The following is a 17,800-nucleotide window of genomic DNA, read 5'->3' on the forward strand; positions in this document are numbered from 1 at the left end:
AAACTGCCACCTTAACATCCCCTGATTTAATTGCCAAAAACATTGTTCTCTCTACCCCTGCTGGTGTTTGGTGAGTGTTCTGTTGGCAGCCGTCAACATCCTACAACATCCCATTTAGTTTAGAATTGAAGAGTACAGTGGACACGATTTACAAATTCCCATGTTTATTTCCCATGTTCACAGATATTACAGATATGCAGACTTGCAGAACTTATTCAACAAGCACTTCAGTTAGACCTTAATTGCATTTCTTTGACTGCTTACCACATATTACTGCAATTGGAGTGCCTACAGTAATGACTTGAGTATTAGGACCTTACTAACTGTTTCCTGGGTCACAAAAACAGTAAAACATACATAAGTTTAATTCCAACCTGTATTAGACTTGTTCAGGATCTCCTACTTAACAGTACCAGTGATCTTTTTTAATGCCATCAGATGTAAATATAAATTTAATCAGTACTAATGGAATCCTGAATGCAATATACATTCTTGAGGGAGAAATGGTTTAACATTCATCCATGCATTCAATTTCTCAATGCTTTAATAAAGGTTTTTCTTCTGACTATAGTGCCCAATACATAATAAAAAAACTGAAGAGTAAGCTAATCTTGCAGAAAATGGTTGTAATAACTAACAGCGCTTCTCATGAACATCTAAAGAGTTTTAAATTTTTCTCAAATCTATCATTGGTGACTAGCTAGCTGAGGTCAATAATGTCACAGCACAAATGTGAAAAATGTTCTACTGCAACAATCTTGAACTGTATGATAATCCATATTTCTTTCTCCTTTTCACCTTTCTGGCTATTTGAATACTTCAATATATTACATTTCAATACTTCAAATGCTGTCCCTGCAGCCAGAAATATTCTCAGCATTTTTGTCGTCCCTTGCTTATCCTATTTCCAGTACAGTAGCTCCCATTCTTTTTCTAAACTCCGACCTATTCATGATGGAGGTCAAGTGTAAGACTGTAACAGTGTCACTGCGAGCACAATGGTAATAGTTATAGAAGCTGCGGCTATGCTAATGACAGAGATGATGAAATGGCAGTGACAGACTGGCAGTAATTGTCTGATCTGGGCAACTGTAAGTCTTTGATTAATCCACCTGCACCAACCTGCACCAACTCAACAGGAAGGAGCCCGGCTGGAAGGAGGTCCAGGAGGTGGTCAAGAAGGCTAGTGCAAGCTCAGGCCAAGGACCGAGTGGGGTATCTTACAAGGTATACAAGAACTGGTTACACCACAGGCTCTGGAGGATTCTGAAGGTGATCTGGAGGAGGGGCAAGGTAGCTCATCAGTGGAGGTAAGATATTCTTCAGCATTGTTGCCAGGCGCCTGACAGACTACCTCCCGAGGAACTCCTACATTGATACCTCAGTCCAGAAAGGAGGGATTCTGAAGGTATCAGGGTGTCTGGAGCACACAGGCATGGTCACCCAGCTGATCAGGGAAGCGCAGGAGAACAAGGGGGACCTAGTTGTGCTGTGGCTGGACCTTGTATATGCCTATGGGTCCATACCCCGCAAGCTGGTCGAAAAGGCACTGAACCGGCACTATATCCAAGGCAAGTTCAGGGACCTCATTCTGGACTACTACTATAGCTGAACCAAATGGATGGATGGATGCTGAGACACAGACCAAGAGCTGGAAGCCTGGCTAGCTGCAGTGGACAAGTCAGGCCTACCTGGCAAGTTTAAGGCCTGCATATAACAACATGGCATCCCATGGATTCTCTGGCCCCTCTTGGTCTATGAGGTCCCAATCTCCACAGTCAAGGGCTTTGAGAGGAGGGTCAGCAGGTTCCTACGGAAGTGGCTGGGACTACCTCGGAGCCTGAGCAGTATAGCCCTGTATAGGCAGAACAACAAGCTGAAACTCCCCTTCAGCAGCCGGAGTGAAGAATTCATGGTGACCCATACTAGGGAGGTGCTGCAATACCAAGAGTCCTACAAGCCAAAAGTCTCTCAGGCTGGTATCGAGGTCAGGACAGGATGGAAGTGGAGGGCAGCAGAGGCTGTGGAGGTTGCGGAGTCGCGGCTAAGGCCCAGGGTGCTGGTGGGCACAGTGTCTCGGGGAAGGGCTGGACTGGGTAGCAGTACAACACCTCACTACGACAAGGCGCAAGGGAAGGACAGGGGGTCGCTGATCCGGGAGGAGGTGCGAGCATCAATCGAGGAGGAGCGAGCCAGCAGGACAATTGGGATCCGGCACCAGGGAGCCTGGACGAGATGGGAGCAAGCGGTGGAGCACAAAGTCTCATGGCTTGAGCTTAGGAAAGCCAAGCCCCATCAAATAAAATTCTTAATCCAGGCTGACTGATGTTCTACCAAGCCCATCCAACTTGTTCTGCTGAGGGAAGGTGGAGTCACCAGCTTGCCCTCTGTGCCTGAAGAGAGGGACCCTGGAGCACATCCTCAGCTGCTGTTTGAAAGCCCTGGGTGAGGGGTGCTATCACTGGCGTCATGACTAAGTCCTGAAGGTCAAAGCGGACACCATCTGCAGTGGGATTAGCCACTGCAAGCGCCTCCACCCAGTGAAGAAGACCATTGCTTTCATCAAGGTTGGTGTTACGACCTGAGGCTCGATTTGGCCGTAACATAAAATGGACACAAACAACCAGGTGAAGGAATAACAAATATTTATTAAATACCTTCTTTTACTCAAGACTAAAGGCAAATCCAAAAATGCAAGCCTTTCAAACAAACAACCAAACAAGCAAACAAGCATACCGGCAAACAACCAAATACAGGCCACAACGCCAGAGAGAGGAAGGAGCATTCGCAGTGCAGCAATGAGCTAACGTGAGCTAGCTCCAGAATGGTGAAGAAGCTGTGCTTTTAAACCCCAGCTTCCAGGTGCGCCAAATCCAATAATCAGCGCCAGTTCAGTTCTCCTTAGCTCCGCCCACCTCTCCATTCCTGCAAGCAGAGCACACGAGCAGAGAGAAAAACCCAGAGCGGATTGCGAACCTGGGTCGTAACACCTCCCCCACAAAGACGGAGCCTCCGTGGTCCGTCAAAACCATTTAACATCAAATTTACATATACAATATTTACACACAAAAACCAATAACAAAGATACTTCCCTTTTTATTCCCGCTTACTTAACCCACGCTTCTTTTGTTCCAAAGTTTCTCCAACCGCCAGCTCAAACTCCACCCTTGCAGTTGCGCACCCAACAAGGCGGAGACAAACAGACAAGAGAGAGAGACAAGGAAAACAGGGATACGAGCCAAGGAACAAACCGAGAACAGTCCATGCTGAATCCACTTGATGGACATGAAGGGAAAATGTTAATTATGTACATTAAACAGGCACTTGACTGAGCACGTCCGCTAGGACTTTCGCAGTGCCTTTAATATGTTGAATCTCCAAGTTATGAGCTTGGAGGAACAGAGACCAGCGCATCAGCCGCTGATTTGGGTTTTGCATAGTCCGTAAAAAGACTAGAGGGTTATGGTCGGTATATACATCAACTGGACCAGACACCGAACCCACATACACCCCAAAGTGCTGTAAGGCCCAAATCAAAGCCAGGGCTTCCTGTTCTATAACAGAATATTTTTGTTGATAACTATTGAACTTCCGGGAAAAGAAGAACACTGGATGTTCAATGTTCTGGTCATCCTGTTGCAGTAGGATGGCACCGGCACCAATTCCGCTGGCATCCACCTGCAGCACAAAGGGCTTGTCGTTGCATATGTTGTTCCCAGGAGTCACTATACACTACTACGTCATCCATATATGCTGCACATCCCTCCAAGCCCGCCAAAACCCTATTCATAAGCCTTTGGAATGTTGAGGGAGCATTTTTCAAACCAAACGGCATGACTGAGTATGCATACAGGCCATCAGGTGCCACAAAACCAGCGATCTCCTGCGCCCGCGGGGTAAGAGGAACTTGCCAAAACCCTTTTAAAAGGTCTAGTTTTGTCACAAAGACTGCTGACCCAACATGGTCCACACAGTCCTCCATGCGTGGTAACGGGAAGTTGTCAGATTTAGTTATTGTGTTTACCTTTCGAAAATCAGTACAAAACCGAAACGGCCCGTCAGACTTGCTAACCAATATACAGGGTGATGACCAGTCGGAGATCGCAGGTTTGGTAATACCGTTTTTCACCATATATTTGATTTCCGAATACAGATATGTTTGGATTTCAGCCTCACTCAAGTCCTCCACAGCCACGGGCTCACTCATATCACAGGTGAAAATGAAGATGTCACCACACTGCAGACTGGAGACACAGGAACAACTGTGGACTCGGTACGGTTTTAAAAGATTGATATGGCACAACTGAACTTTCTTTCGGCGATCCGGTGTACGGACAAGATAATTGACCTCAGAAAGTTGTTTGTCGATAACATATGGACCCATAAATTTTGCTTGCAGCGGGCTACGGTCCAGCGGCGACAAAGCCAAAACTTGATCCCCTAGTTTAAAGCTTCTGTTTCTAGCTTTGTGGTTAAACAATTTTTTCATCTTCGATTGTGCCTTTTCAAACGCCCGCTGGGCGGCAGCACAAGCCTGATACAATCGGACCCGGAAACCATCCACATAATCAATAACATTTTCCGGAGGTTCCATTCCTCGCCACTCCTCTGCAACCACGGCCACCGGACCCCGAATTTCATGTCCAAACACGGTGAAAAAACAGTACTTTCCTGAGCCACTTCACAAATGGCTAACAATAGCCACGGGAGACCCTCCTCCCAGTCACGACCCAACTCAACGCAATAAGAGCGTAATAGAGATTTCAGAGTTTGATGAAACCTTTCTAACACTCCCTGACTGTGGATGGTAGGCACAAGAAACACCGTGACACACTTTGAGTTGCTTCATGACTAGGGATGTGTACCGAGAGCCGGTATTTTTTGGTAACGGTTCCTAATTGGTCGGTACCAGAGTACCGCTAAAGATTTTGGACAAACGATACTGTTTTCGGTATTTTTGAAGAGTCTACCTAACCGTTGCATAATTATGACACTGCCACCATCGACAGGTTATGACGCAGCGCCCCGTTGTTTTCTCTAGTAGTCACTATGTCAGCCGTAAGAGCTAAGCGCTCCAAGGTATGGGCTCACTTCATCAAACTCAATGAATCCTCGGCTCAATGCAATATATGCAAGGAAGTAGTCGCGTCAAAGGGGGGTAACACCAGCAACATCATGAAACACTTGCAGTCTACCCATAGCATAAAGCTGAAGGAGTGCGGCATGTTTGACTACCTAAACAACGCATCTAAAGTTAGCAACCCGGCAGACGCTAACAACACCGTGCCCTCCTCCGTGCAGGCAGACTCCGACAGTGCTTCTTCATCAAGTCACGGTGAGTGTATGAATCATTAAAGGGGAATTGAAATACTAGATTAAGTGAATAAGTTACAAGATTGATTCCCAATATATACATCCTTAATGGTTTAAGACTGCCAGTAAAGCTGGATTAAAAATAATAAGTAATTAAATTACCCTTTTTTAAAACATGCGCAGCGCCATTTTAGCCGAGTGTATAGCGTGACGTCACTCTGTCCAGAGCGATCTCGGCTGCTGCCAGAGAAAATAAATATGTTGCTTTTCCTGAACAAAAACTGTTAGGGCTAAATGCGTCAGGAGAAGCGCCTCCCCTACACTGTTCTGTTTACATGTATGCGTCTGTTGGGTTGAACATGTAGGCAAGGGCTTTGGTCATCTCCCTAGGTTTTTTATTTATTTCATCTATTCTGAGAAGCATTTGTAATTTTATGTTAAGCTTCTGTTCTGTTGAAGCATTATCACATTGACAGTTACCTTTAAGGCTGTATGGAAACTTCAGCATTTGATAACACTGAAGAATCCAGCTTACTGTCCGCAACCATGCTCAAACGTTGTTCCCGGTACGATTCTTCACTTTTAAATTTCTCTTCGGCTAACGCTAGCTCTTTTTCTTTGAGAGCCTCATTTCATTTGATTTTAGCGAGTTCAATTTTTTCCTTGCTTTCTAATTCAGCAAGCTTCAATTTAAACTCCAACTCGCTTAATTGAGACATTTTATCAGTTTTTAAAAGGCCACGTTCTATTGCTAATGTAGTTAAATAAGCTCTGAGTTCGCCAACTTTTTTATCTGCGACCTCGCTCACTTTACCCCAATAACAGGCCAAGAGCAGCAACTTGTCTTTAACAAAATTCCCCAACAAAGATTCTCATGTAATTGTACGAGACCCTTTTTACGAGTTGTACACATTCAAAGTTCCAGTTATGACCTAAAACACTACAACGCTTCACCGTACGTAAAATACTTCTCTGAATACAGGACTGACGACGGAAAAAGAATGGAGCAAGTGATTGAAGGCCAGTCAACCAGATCTATCAATTTAAACTAGCGCCGGCGGTAGGTAGATTAAGCGTGAGCCCTTACACCAATGTGAAGGTAATTTGTTCACTAGTAGGTAGCGCCCCCTGGCCGCCTCTTCTGGGCACCCTATCCTACTTCCTAATATAAGCCAAACAACATTCGATCGCCTGACTCCTACCGCTGCCAGCCAAACGCCCAGAACATAAATTTACACGAAACTGACGCAATGTTTATGGTGCAATTTTTTTTTTTTTACACAGAATATTTCTAGTTCTTATGAACTCAGAAATTCCTACAATTTTTACTTCCCCTATGACATTTAACCATAAACACTCCCTACAGAGCACATAAGATATGTTGTACTAGCACAGGAACGGTACCTGAGCAATACATGGCCAGAACCAGACTACCACGGTCCAAACACAACTGAACTCACCAAGTCCTTACTACCAAGGGTGGGCACACAGGCTCGCAGGCCTTTCCCCCCTTCAAGACGAAGCTACCGTGGGGAAAAATAATCCAGCACAGTGCTACAAAATTTAGACGAGTTCTTGAATTGAAACACGTTAAACTACTGGATGAGCCCCCATATGTTACGACCTGCGGCTCGATTTGGCCGGAACATAAAATGGACACAAACAACCAGGTGAAGGAATAACAAATATTTATTAAATACCTTCTTTTACTCAAGACTTTAAAGGCAAATCCAAAAATGCAAGCCTTTCAAACAAACAAGCAAACAAGCAAACAAGCAAACCAGGCAAACAACCAAATACAGGCTACAACGCCAGCGAGAGGAAGGAGCATTCGCAGTGCAGCAATGAGCTAACGTGAGCTAGCTCCAGAATGGTGAAGAAGCTGTGCTTTTAAACCCCAGCTTCCAGGTGCGCCAAATCCAATAATCAGCGCCAGTTCAGTTCTCCTTAGCTCCGCCCACCTCTCCGTTCCTGCAACCAGAGCACACGAGCAGAGAGAAAAACCCAGAGCGGATCGCGAACCTGGGTCGTAACAGTTGGTGAGAAGCCAACATCTGCTGCCAGGACAACCTCCTCTGGCCTGCTAGCAATGGCGCAAGACTGGGAGCTGAAAGTTGACCTGTGAGGCTACTGAAGTTCCCTAAAGTGGTTGCCACAACAACACTAAGGCCAGATAAGGTGCTGATCTCCGAAGCCTCTAAGCAGGCCTGCTTGTCTATAATGCAAAAACAAAATTAACCTTTACAGTAACCTACTGGCACCAGTAAAGGACTGAAATTTTACAGCATGTTTTTACTGCATTTACAGCATTGCTGTAAAGCACAGTTTTAATTTATCCGCTTTCTCCCATGCCATCACAACCTTGAACAGTACGATATCTGGCCATATTTTTGATGGAACACATTTGTCCTGCTCGGTAACAGCGGATGGAAGAAGAATGTGGACCAGAGTAAAAAGTATAGAGTCTATGAGGAAGCAGCTGTGCAGAGCAGAATCATGGACCTGATTAATAACATGTCACATAATGGTGGCATCAATCATTTCAAGTAGCAGGGACACCAACTGCCCCAGGACGGCACAAAGAATATGGAGCGCAGGATATTCTTGAACTACAGTAAAAACAGATTGTGCCATGAGTTGAGTGTGTGTTCACTGATGAATCATACCTAATAGTTGTTCATTTTTTACATTTTCTTTGCAAATTATACCATTCCTTTGGCAATTGAGGAATGATTATAGATTAGTCTGAATTAAAATAAGAAAAAAAAAGAAAATCATCACATTTAACTTTAAATGGTATTACTAAAATAATGTGCAAATATTTGGGCACCCCTGGTCAAAAAGCCTTTTACAACTAATATCTAAGTGAAGAGAAGCGAATCTGACCCTTAAATGGTACAACGTTAAACATGATGCATTCCTTTACATTTTAAAGCATTACTTTTTATTTAAATTCTTTACAGTTTCAAAATACTAAAACGAGGAAAAAGGCCCTGTAGCCAGCTTCTTTCAATTCTCAATTTAGCTATTTTTCCCCATTCTTCCTGGCAAAACATCTTTAGCTCAGAAATATTCTTTGGCCTCCTTGTATGTACGGCATGTTTGAGATCCCTCCACAGATTTTCAGTAATATTGAAGTGGCCTCACCTGACTCATCGAAGCCCTAATGAGTAAATCACTTGGGTCTGGGCTTTAGTAATCATCTTTTTGAAAAGTAACAAAGAATAATCCAAAAGGGTTCCCAAACTTCTACATTTTTCCTTTATCATAATTTATAAACAGTAAAAAATGAAAATAAAAAGCAATTTTGCTTTGCAGAAAGGTCTCATGTTTAGAGTTCAGGTTTGCTTTCTATCGCAAACAGATTCATTGTAACATACATTTAAACCAGGGGTGCCCAAATTTTTGCACCCCACTGCATCCATGTAATTACTATGTAATTAGTCTGGAACTACAAATGTAGAAACTGTGTAACTATTGTGCATATAGACATGGTTATGTATTGTGTAATATAGACAGTTATCTATGGGCAGTTTTGAAGTGCTATTTCAGGAGAAAATATTGTTCTGCTTTGGTGAGGCTGTGGCGAGGTTTCCTAGACTGTCGTGACATCAAGAAAAAAGATCTGCAGACATCACTGGCAGTTTCCATTAATAAATCAACAGACTTCATAAAAAAGATATGTCAGTAAAAAGCACCAGTTCTAACTCCCACCATACCACTTGAAAATCATTTAAAAAAAGACCGCAATATTAGAAGTCAAATTAATCATACGCTGTTGTCCTTCCTTAGTGATCATTACTGAGTCTGCTTTCTGGTAATAATAGGAAAAGCCATTAGTACTGAATCACAGGCCCATATGCTTAACATTGATACAGTACATATTACCTATTGATGCAGGTACAATGGCAGTGCTTTTCATTTGACTAGTGCAAGGTCCATCCTTTGGGCTATAATAGCAGTCCTTTAAATACAACATATTGCAATGTCACTGTCATCCTTTATAACATGCAGAACTGGCTGAATGCACCCCCTTCTGCACATGGCAATGCAAACCTTTTTAAATGAAGCTTGATCAACATGCAATCAGTCTCCTGATAACAGCAACAACCTCTGCAAATATGTTCATGACAGATGTTCCATCCCCACAAGTCATATATGTGCCACTAATCTTTCATATAAACATTACACACATATATAAATAAACCAAAAAACACTAAGATTAACGGAAGTGTACTCAGTATTATGCTATAATTACAGTATGATTGGTTGGTTTTGTTAGCAGCTGGGAGAAATGCCCACAAAGCATAAAAAATAGATAGCACAAAAAACCTAAATAAAAAAAAGAATGATTCAACTAGTTAACTGATAATGGTCTTCAATCAAGACTAAGTAGAATCAGGTGTTAGCGCTGGGCTATAACAAAACCTGTAGCCACATCAACCCTTTTCCTATAACATTTCACTGTGCTTTATACAGCGTGGATGATTTGTTTTTACTGCAGTGATATGCAATTATGGACAAATTTGTTTTTGAGGTGGAAAAAAACCGTTTTTGCTGTGAGATTTACATGTTTTTGAAAAGATGTCAAAAATGACTCAGAGGTTGCAGATATGAGTGGTGGGGAACACTATGAAACTGTTAAATACTATTTTGATATCTATACATAATTTACCCTGCTGTAAAATCCAGCTATGCCAGCTTGACCAGCTTGAAAATTTGTCAAGCTGGTCATGAATTGGTCTAGCTGGATATGAGCTGGTCAACCAGCTAGTGCTCGTACCTTGTCTAGCAGCTACCAGCTGTTTCCAAATATAGCTGGGAGCTGCTCTGAACTGGTCAACCAGTTACTAGCAGTTTCAATGTTTTTTTTTTTTTAGCAGAGTAGAGCTACCCTGAAAAGGTTACGCTGACATCACAATTTGGGCGGGGAAACTTGCATAAACTATATATATATTCCATTATATATATATATTGTTTCTTTATGAATAGTTTGTGAAAACAGTAGTGCTGCCAACCTGGTATTCGGCTACAATCATTTGTGGAAGCCGTACGTACCAGCTGTTGCAAATCGAATGTGATGTGATCCAATGTTCTTTGTATACCGCTGGCGAGACTGCATTGTGCTTCTTGGATTTATAGAATAAGCACGTCTTCTAACCAGCCCATTAGGATCAATTGTGCAATTGAATGTGTGGCTTCACGCATTGGGTATGTGTTACCACAAAGTACCGCAAGAATGTTGATTGGTATTGGAGCCTGAGATAATAAAACTAAATAAAAACTAAGTGTTGCCACTACAGTGTTTGCTTGCTGTGAAGACTGGCTGCTCAGTGTCCACTATGGCCTGATTCCTGGACTACAGTGAGTCATTCTTTCATAATTATTAATTTGACTATTTATTCAACATATATATTTGCTGAAGAGGGGGGTACTTAACGATAGGAACCTGTAAAGGGTATAGGTTACAAGTAAGGGGCCTAACATTGGTTTCTTTGTATTTTAGGACGCAAAATGTTTAGCCCTCTTTGTAACCACTGTTTTTCAACATTATTATGACTGGAAGTGTGTGATATTGGTTTATGGTCACCTTCAGTACTGACTCTAGCGGGTTGAGGAGATGACTGGGCTGGCCTTAGAGTGAATATAAGGGTGGCTCTCTTGGTATTATTTTCTTTGGTTTTGTGTTGTCTGTCCCTGTAGGTAAGCTGTAGGCCCGAGATTTGTTGGAGGGACCAGGCACTGCTGCAGAGACTGTGTCGCTGTAGTTTTGCGTTGCCCATTGTTGGGTTGCAGTGATGCCAGTTTCAGGCTGCTATTATTATTGTTATACCTAGCTGCCGGGCCTATTTTACGCGTCGCTCCAATTGTTTATCACTAAATTATTCCTTATTGTGGAGTGGTACAGTAATTCTTCCTAACATCTTGTGTGCACTGTATGTGGCTATTCACATTAGTGTGTACTATTTTTCCTAGTTAACTTGGTGCACTTCAGTGTGTCCCCCTGCTCCCTCCTGCCCCGGGGCCCTAATGCTGAGTTGTCTCTAGTTACTGGGTTTATACTGTGGTGTGTACTTGCTAATTAACATTAACAATAGTAGTGGATGCTTTCTTACATTACATTACATGGCATTTAGCAGACGCTGTTATCCAGAGCGACGTACAACGAAGTGCAGATCAAACACAAGTACAAGTGCCTACAAGTACAGTACAGTTCCGAGTCCTAGTGTAACCATACAGATATAATCGGATAGCCTTGCTTACCCACTATTGTTGGAGTTTGGGGTTTTGTTTTGCATGCCCTAGCATATGCCTCTGCCTCGTCTGGACTAATAGGAATTTCCTTAGCAGCTAGCTACTACCATACATCCCTTATTTTCCCCTCTCCCCTTATCCTAGATAATTTTTAAACCGCAAATTAAAGATGTATTACTTTCTATCAGATTTCTGCCTCTTTCTGGTTAATTCGATTGAACAGTTTTGATTGGGGAACAGTGGTTGGGGGGTTGTTGAGGAACGTCCACCCCAGCCTCTTTAATAGTCTGCCCTAACTGGGTTCATTGTGGTCACACATTTTTATAGCTAGAGTGTAATTACCCTTTAAAGCAGTATACGGGTATCAATTTCTTACTTTGTGATCCTTGGAGGATAACCATTGAAATACAAGTGTAAATCCTTGCAGGTCAACATGGTGGAGAGAAACTGGTGGCCCAAAATATAATATGCTAAATAATAAATGCTTTGATTGTATGATGTTTACTGTTATTTGTAACATGTGCCTGAATTGTATCTGTCTCTATGCCTGTATGTATATAGGTCTCACTTGAAAAAGAGATTCCTATCTCAATATAAAATAATATATTAAAATAAAGGATTAATAATAATATACAGTATGAAAGATAATAGTGGAATGCTGCTTTGTAGTGGCAGCGAATGCGAGGGTGAGGGCAAAATGATTCCTTGCATGCAAGCAAAAGGCACTTCGCAGTACAGTATACAGTAGCATAACAGTAAAACAAAACATATCTCATGGACACTTGCAAAATTGAATTCTACCAATACAGCAAACTGCTTAGCTAGCTCAGTGTTGATGTAATTAATCTATTCAATATAAAACAACAGCTTCTGCCATCACATGATAATATAGATTTTTTTCAAGCTAGCTGCCACATTACATCATTCCATTGAAACAGTTTGCTCACTATTCTAAATTTAAATTAAAATGTATCTAGCCTCCCTTGGTGTTGTAGCAGCTGTTCCATATGATATACATATGAATTCAGAAGCTAGCATCCAAAAATCTATATCAACTTAGAGTTAACACTGCTCACAAGGAGAGAATTTTTGCTGGTGGGAGTGCCTTTTGCTGGCGTGGACGAGGTTATGCTCATGCAGAATACCAAATTGCTTGCACAAGGTCTTGTTTTCATCCTAGCACTTTTGGTTTACTGAATTGGTGCAATACTGCTCCCTGAAAGCCAGCCCCTGAGCATTGATGGGAACTCTTTGTGTCAGGCCTGACTTTAAATGCACCCTTGGAGGAAAATGCATGAAAACAGTTGATGCGGAATAAATCTACCTCACCTTAATGTCATAAATAATGTTTCCAATGTTTCAATTACAGAGAAACAGAAAGCTTTCAACCAAGTGCAAGAAGGATACACAAGGTGAGCGCTGAATCAATGAACATTAAAAGTGGAGCAGCAGGCTGTAGACACATAGATAATACATGGATATGCCAAATGACTAGAGAAACACGAATCAACAACAGTGGAGATTAGCCTTCGAATGAAAGTTGTGAATGATGATGTTCTTGGGAGAAACCAGAAGAAGCAATAAATATAGACCAAAAAATCCAAGGCACTCTTCATCTCTGAAAATCTTTTAATATAGGGCTAGTTCATGCTGAACATATTTGGGTCAAAAAGCCTTCTTCAGGGTCAATGGACACTGACAATCAGCATGAGGACCAATTAACATCAAAGGGATTGATTTATAACATAAGAAAGTGGGTCTACCCTTAGTAACAAATCATAAGAATAGACTACAATGTATAATATAATGCATAAAATAATGCCATATATACACTCAGTGAGCACTTGATTAAGTATTTATTCGACTTATTTTTTTAGAATCTTCTGCTGCTGTGGCCTATCCACTTTGAGGTTTGATTCGTTGTGTGTTCAGAGATGCTCTTCTGCATGCCACTGCATCAGATTTATTCCCCATTCTGATATTTGGTCTGAACAACATCTGAACATGTCTGCTTGCTTTCATGTGTCAAGTTGCTGTACACCATATTCTTAAAAAGTATGGTACAATTACAGCCTGTTCCTCGAAACCCATTTACTGCTTTTCAATGGAACCAACACTATATTGGGAAAGTCTGTATTTGCGTTTGTGTCTAATGTTTTGCATATCATTCACTTTTTATAGTTTTGGTTTGTGCAATTCTGTGGCAACTTGAGAAATTCTGGATGTTCTGGCACGTCCTGAATGTAGAGAAAAAAAGATAAATATTTTCTGGTCCTGGATCATGAAACTGAAAGGCATGCTATCCTCCTGGCTCTACATAAAGCTGCTATTGGTTTCTCTCTAGCTCCCTGGGGTGTGATGCATGCTCTCCTAGTAATATAGCATATTGGAGGACCTTGGGGACAGGGCAGAGGATAGTGCCCTGGACCCATTTCTGGGCTTTTTACTCTTTATTGCTGCTCTCTGGCCTCTTTTGCGATAGCCAACACGGGACAATGACACAAGTCTCGCACAGTGGCATGAGTTACCAAACAGCATTTGAAAAGCCTGCAATTCAAGAATTAGCTCTTAATGTAGGAATCTTTCCTGTGAACATGTGCCATTTTAGCAGTTTGATAACATCGCTGACAAACTAGTTTAGAAAAAGACTTGGTTTCCTGCTTAGTATTTGAGATTTGAGTATTCTTTGTGATACAGCAAACATTTTTGGTTTGCAAGAAAAAATGTCACGGTGAGAATTAAAGTTGCTTTGATCTCGGTATGAAAAATTATGTTGAATGCTGCTGCTCCATGCTTCTTGTTGGGAAATCAGAGGAATTCTTGTCTCTCAATTGCAACTGCCGCCTCAGATCTCCAGTTTGCTCCACATGTGCTTCAGATGTTCGACCACCTACCGAGCCAGGGCTGACTCAGACACAAAAGACCGCCTATCTGCGCAAACACTTGGGATCAAAACATCAGACCACTTTAAGACTCTGAGTAGAGGCTCAGGTAAAGCATGATCCACCGTAAAAATTGCCTGGGTTTATGGACTGAAATAGGTGTTCCAGATATGCTTCCAGCAGCTGTTTTTAATGGTATTTCCAGACTGGAACCCACCGTGAAATGTAAGGAACCCACTTCATCTCCTTGCATGACTAAGTGGATGCTGGGATGTGTTTTGCATCTGAAACACGTACAGCTACTTCCTTTCAGAGCCTGTTTGATCAGTGGGACAGCCCATGACCTGAGTTCACCTGTCCATAGGTACAATGCTTCTGCATAGATGTCAATTCACATCATTCTTAAATAATATTTTTCATATTTTGGACATCATTGACTAACATTGAAATGTAGACACTCGTATTATTTATTTATTTGTATTATTATAGTGTGGCATCTTGCTCCTACCTACAGTACTGATATTCAGCACACGGTATGTTCAGTAAAATACTCACAACAGCATGTGCCACAGGCTAGTCTCATGGAATATACACTCAGTGAGCAATTTATTAGGTAGACCAGTACACCAGCTTGTTAATGCAAATATATAATTAGCTAATCATGTGGCCGCAACTAAATGCATACAAGCATGCAGATGTGGTCAAGAGGTTCAGCTGATGTAAGTGCCATATATACAGTAAGTGTATAATTTTAAGCAGGTGTGCTGGTATCGCTGTGGGCCGTCCACTAGACGCATTATAGACGCCCAGTCCTTGGATATCTGACACCCTCCGTACCTCCAGGGCCAGCCTCCGCGCAGCGGAGAGGAAGTGGGGAAAATCCAGAGACCCTTCAGACCTCACAACTTACCAGTCTCTCCTGGCGGCATTCTCTTCCGCTGTCACTGCCGCCAAAGCAAAATACTATCGAACACAAATTCAGAACTCCACTTCTAACCCCCGGAAACTGTTCTCTATTTTCTCCTCTCTCCTCAACGCACCGCCTCCTCCACCTCTGTCCTCCTTCGCTGCTGATGACTTTGCTGATTTTTTCGATGAGAAGGTCACAGACATCCGCAGTTCCTTTACAACAACCGCCCCCCTCTCTGTGCCCTTCCCCCCCTCTAGGCCCATCCCTTCCTTTTCCACTTTCTCCCCCCTTATAGACTCTGATGTTTCTCAACTCCTGTTCTCCCACTGCCCTACAACATGTGCCCTTGACCCTATCCCCTCTTCTCTTCTCCAGACTATCACACCTGACATTCTCCCATTTGTCACCTCCCTTGTCAACTCCTCCCTGTCTTCTGGCATCCTCCAAGAGGGCCCACATCACTCCACTGCTAAAAAAGCCTACTCTGGATCCCTCCATCATCCAGAACTACCGCCCGGTATCTCTTCTTTCTTTTCTTTCTAAAACCATAGAACGAGCCACTTCTACTCAACTTTCTTCTTTCTTTTCTAACAACAACACTGGCTAGACCCCCATCAGTCTGGCTTCAGATCGGGCCACCTGACAGAGGCCGCGCTACTCTCCATCAGTAAATCACTCCATGCCGCACGAGCAGCCTTCCTCTCCTCTGTCCTCATTCTTCTAGATCTCTCTGCTGCCTTCGACACTGTGGATCACTCCATCCTCCTGTCCGCCCTGTCAGCAACGGGCATCTGTGGCACAGCCCTGGACTGGATTGAGTCCTACCTCTCTGGTCGCTTCTTCCAGGTTGCCTGGGCTGGTACGGTATCGACACCTCGGCCCCTTGCCACAGGAGCTCCCCAGGGCTCAGTGCTAGGCCCGCTTCTCTTTTCTCTTTACACTCGTTCCCTTGGCCCGGTGATCACTGCACATCCTACCACTGCTATGCGGACAATACCCAACTCTTCATCTCGTTCTCACCATCTGATACACAGGTTTCAGTCGGTATCTCTGCTTGCCTGAGTGACATCCAGAGCTGGATGGACAACCACTATCTAAAGCTCAACCCAGGTAAGGCTGAAATGATATTCATCCCTGCTAATACCTCTCCCCATCTGGATCTCTCCATTTTCCTCGGGGATACCACACTTACGCCATCACCCAGTGCAAGGAACCTTGGCGTGGTGATGGACAGCAGACTGTCCCTCTCCGAGAACATTGCGGCGGTGACCCGGTCATGCAGGTTCTTCCTATACAACATACGGAGAATCCACCCCTTTCTCACCCCCTACTCGACCCAGCTCCTGGTCCAAGCGATGGTTCTGTCCCGCCTGGACTACTGCAATTCCCTCTTGGCTGGCCTCCCAGCGTCCGTCATCAGACCCCTCCAACTTATCCAGAATGCAGCAGCTCGTCTGGTCTTCAACCTTCCCAAATACTCACATGTCACCCCCCTGCTTACTTCCCTCCACTGGCTGCCTGTCATGGCTCGCATCAAATTCAAAACATTGGTGCTAGCCTTCCAAGCAGTTAAGGGGTCTTCCCCAGCTTACCTACAAAAAATCATACACCCCTACACCCCTGCCAGACCTCTTCATTCAGCCTCCACAGGCCGCTTGGCACCTCGCTTGGCACCTCCCCCTCTTCGAACTTCCACCTCACGCTCACGACTACTGTCTGTTCTGGCTCCATGGCGGTGGAATGAACTCCCCATTGAGGTCAGAACTGTAGAATCTCTCCCCACCTTCAAGCGCAAACTGAAGATGCACCTCTTCAAGCAGTACCTCTCCCCGTCCCTCCCTACCTCCCTGTGAACCTTAATTTTTGTCTTTCTGTGATTAGTTGGCTAGGTAAGCAGTGTTTGGCTATTTAAGTTTGGTCACTTTTGCTTTGTTGTTTGTTTATTTGTTTGTTTAAAAAATAAATAAATAAATAAATAAATAAATAAATAAATAAATAAATAAATAAATAAATAAATAAATAAATAAATTCAAATAGGCCCTGGTCTATCTTTGTTGTACAGGTAGCAGTTGAAATTGTACTTCCCTCTAGGGTCTTTCAGCGCACTTATCCCTGGTTATGGGTATGCACTTTGTTGTACATCGCTCTTGATAAGAGCGTCTGCCAAATGCCGTTAATGTAATGTAATGTAATGTTCAAACAAAATTTCAGAATGGGGGAAAAATGTGATCTTTGACCGTGGAATTGTTGGTGCAAAATCTCCTTAAATTTTCACAAACAACAGTCTCTGGGGTTTGCAGAAAATGGTGCAAAAAAACTAAAAAATCCAGTGAGCAACAGTTCTGCGGGGAAAAACATCTTGTTAATGAGAGAGGTCAGAAGAGAAGGGCCAGGCTGATCAAAGCTGACAGGAAGGTGCCAGTAATGCAAATGACCACGC

The 17,800-nt window shown here is 43.1% G+C and overlaps 1 pseudogene; it reads left to right on the forward strand.

Annotated features, from left to right (window-relative positions):
* Window positions 1–1,075: 1,075 nt before the first annotated feature.
* Window positions 1,076–7,551, forward strand: LOC133126655 (uncharacterized; annotated as a pseudogene).
* The last annotated feature ends 10,249 nt before the right edge of the window (window positions 7,552–17,800 follow it).

Source organism: Conger conger, chromosome 4 (assembly GCF_963514075.1).
Source record: "Conger conger chromosome 4, fConCon1.1, whole genome shotgun sequence".
NCBI classification, from domain to species: domain Eukaryota; kingdom Metazoa; phylum Chordata; class Actinopteri; order Anguilliformes; family Congridae; genus Conger; species Conger conger.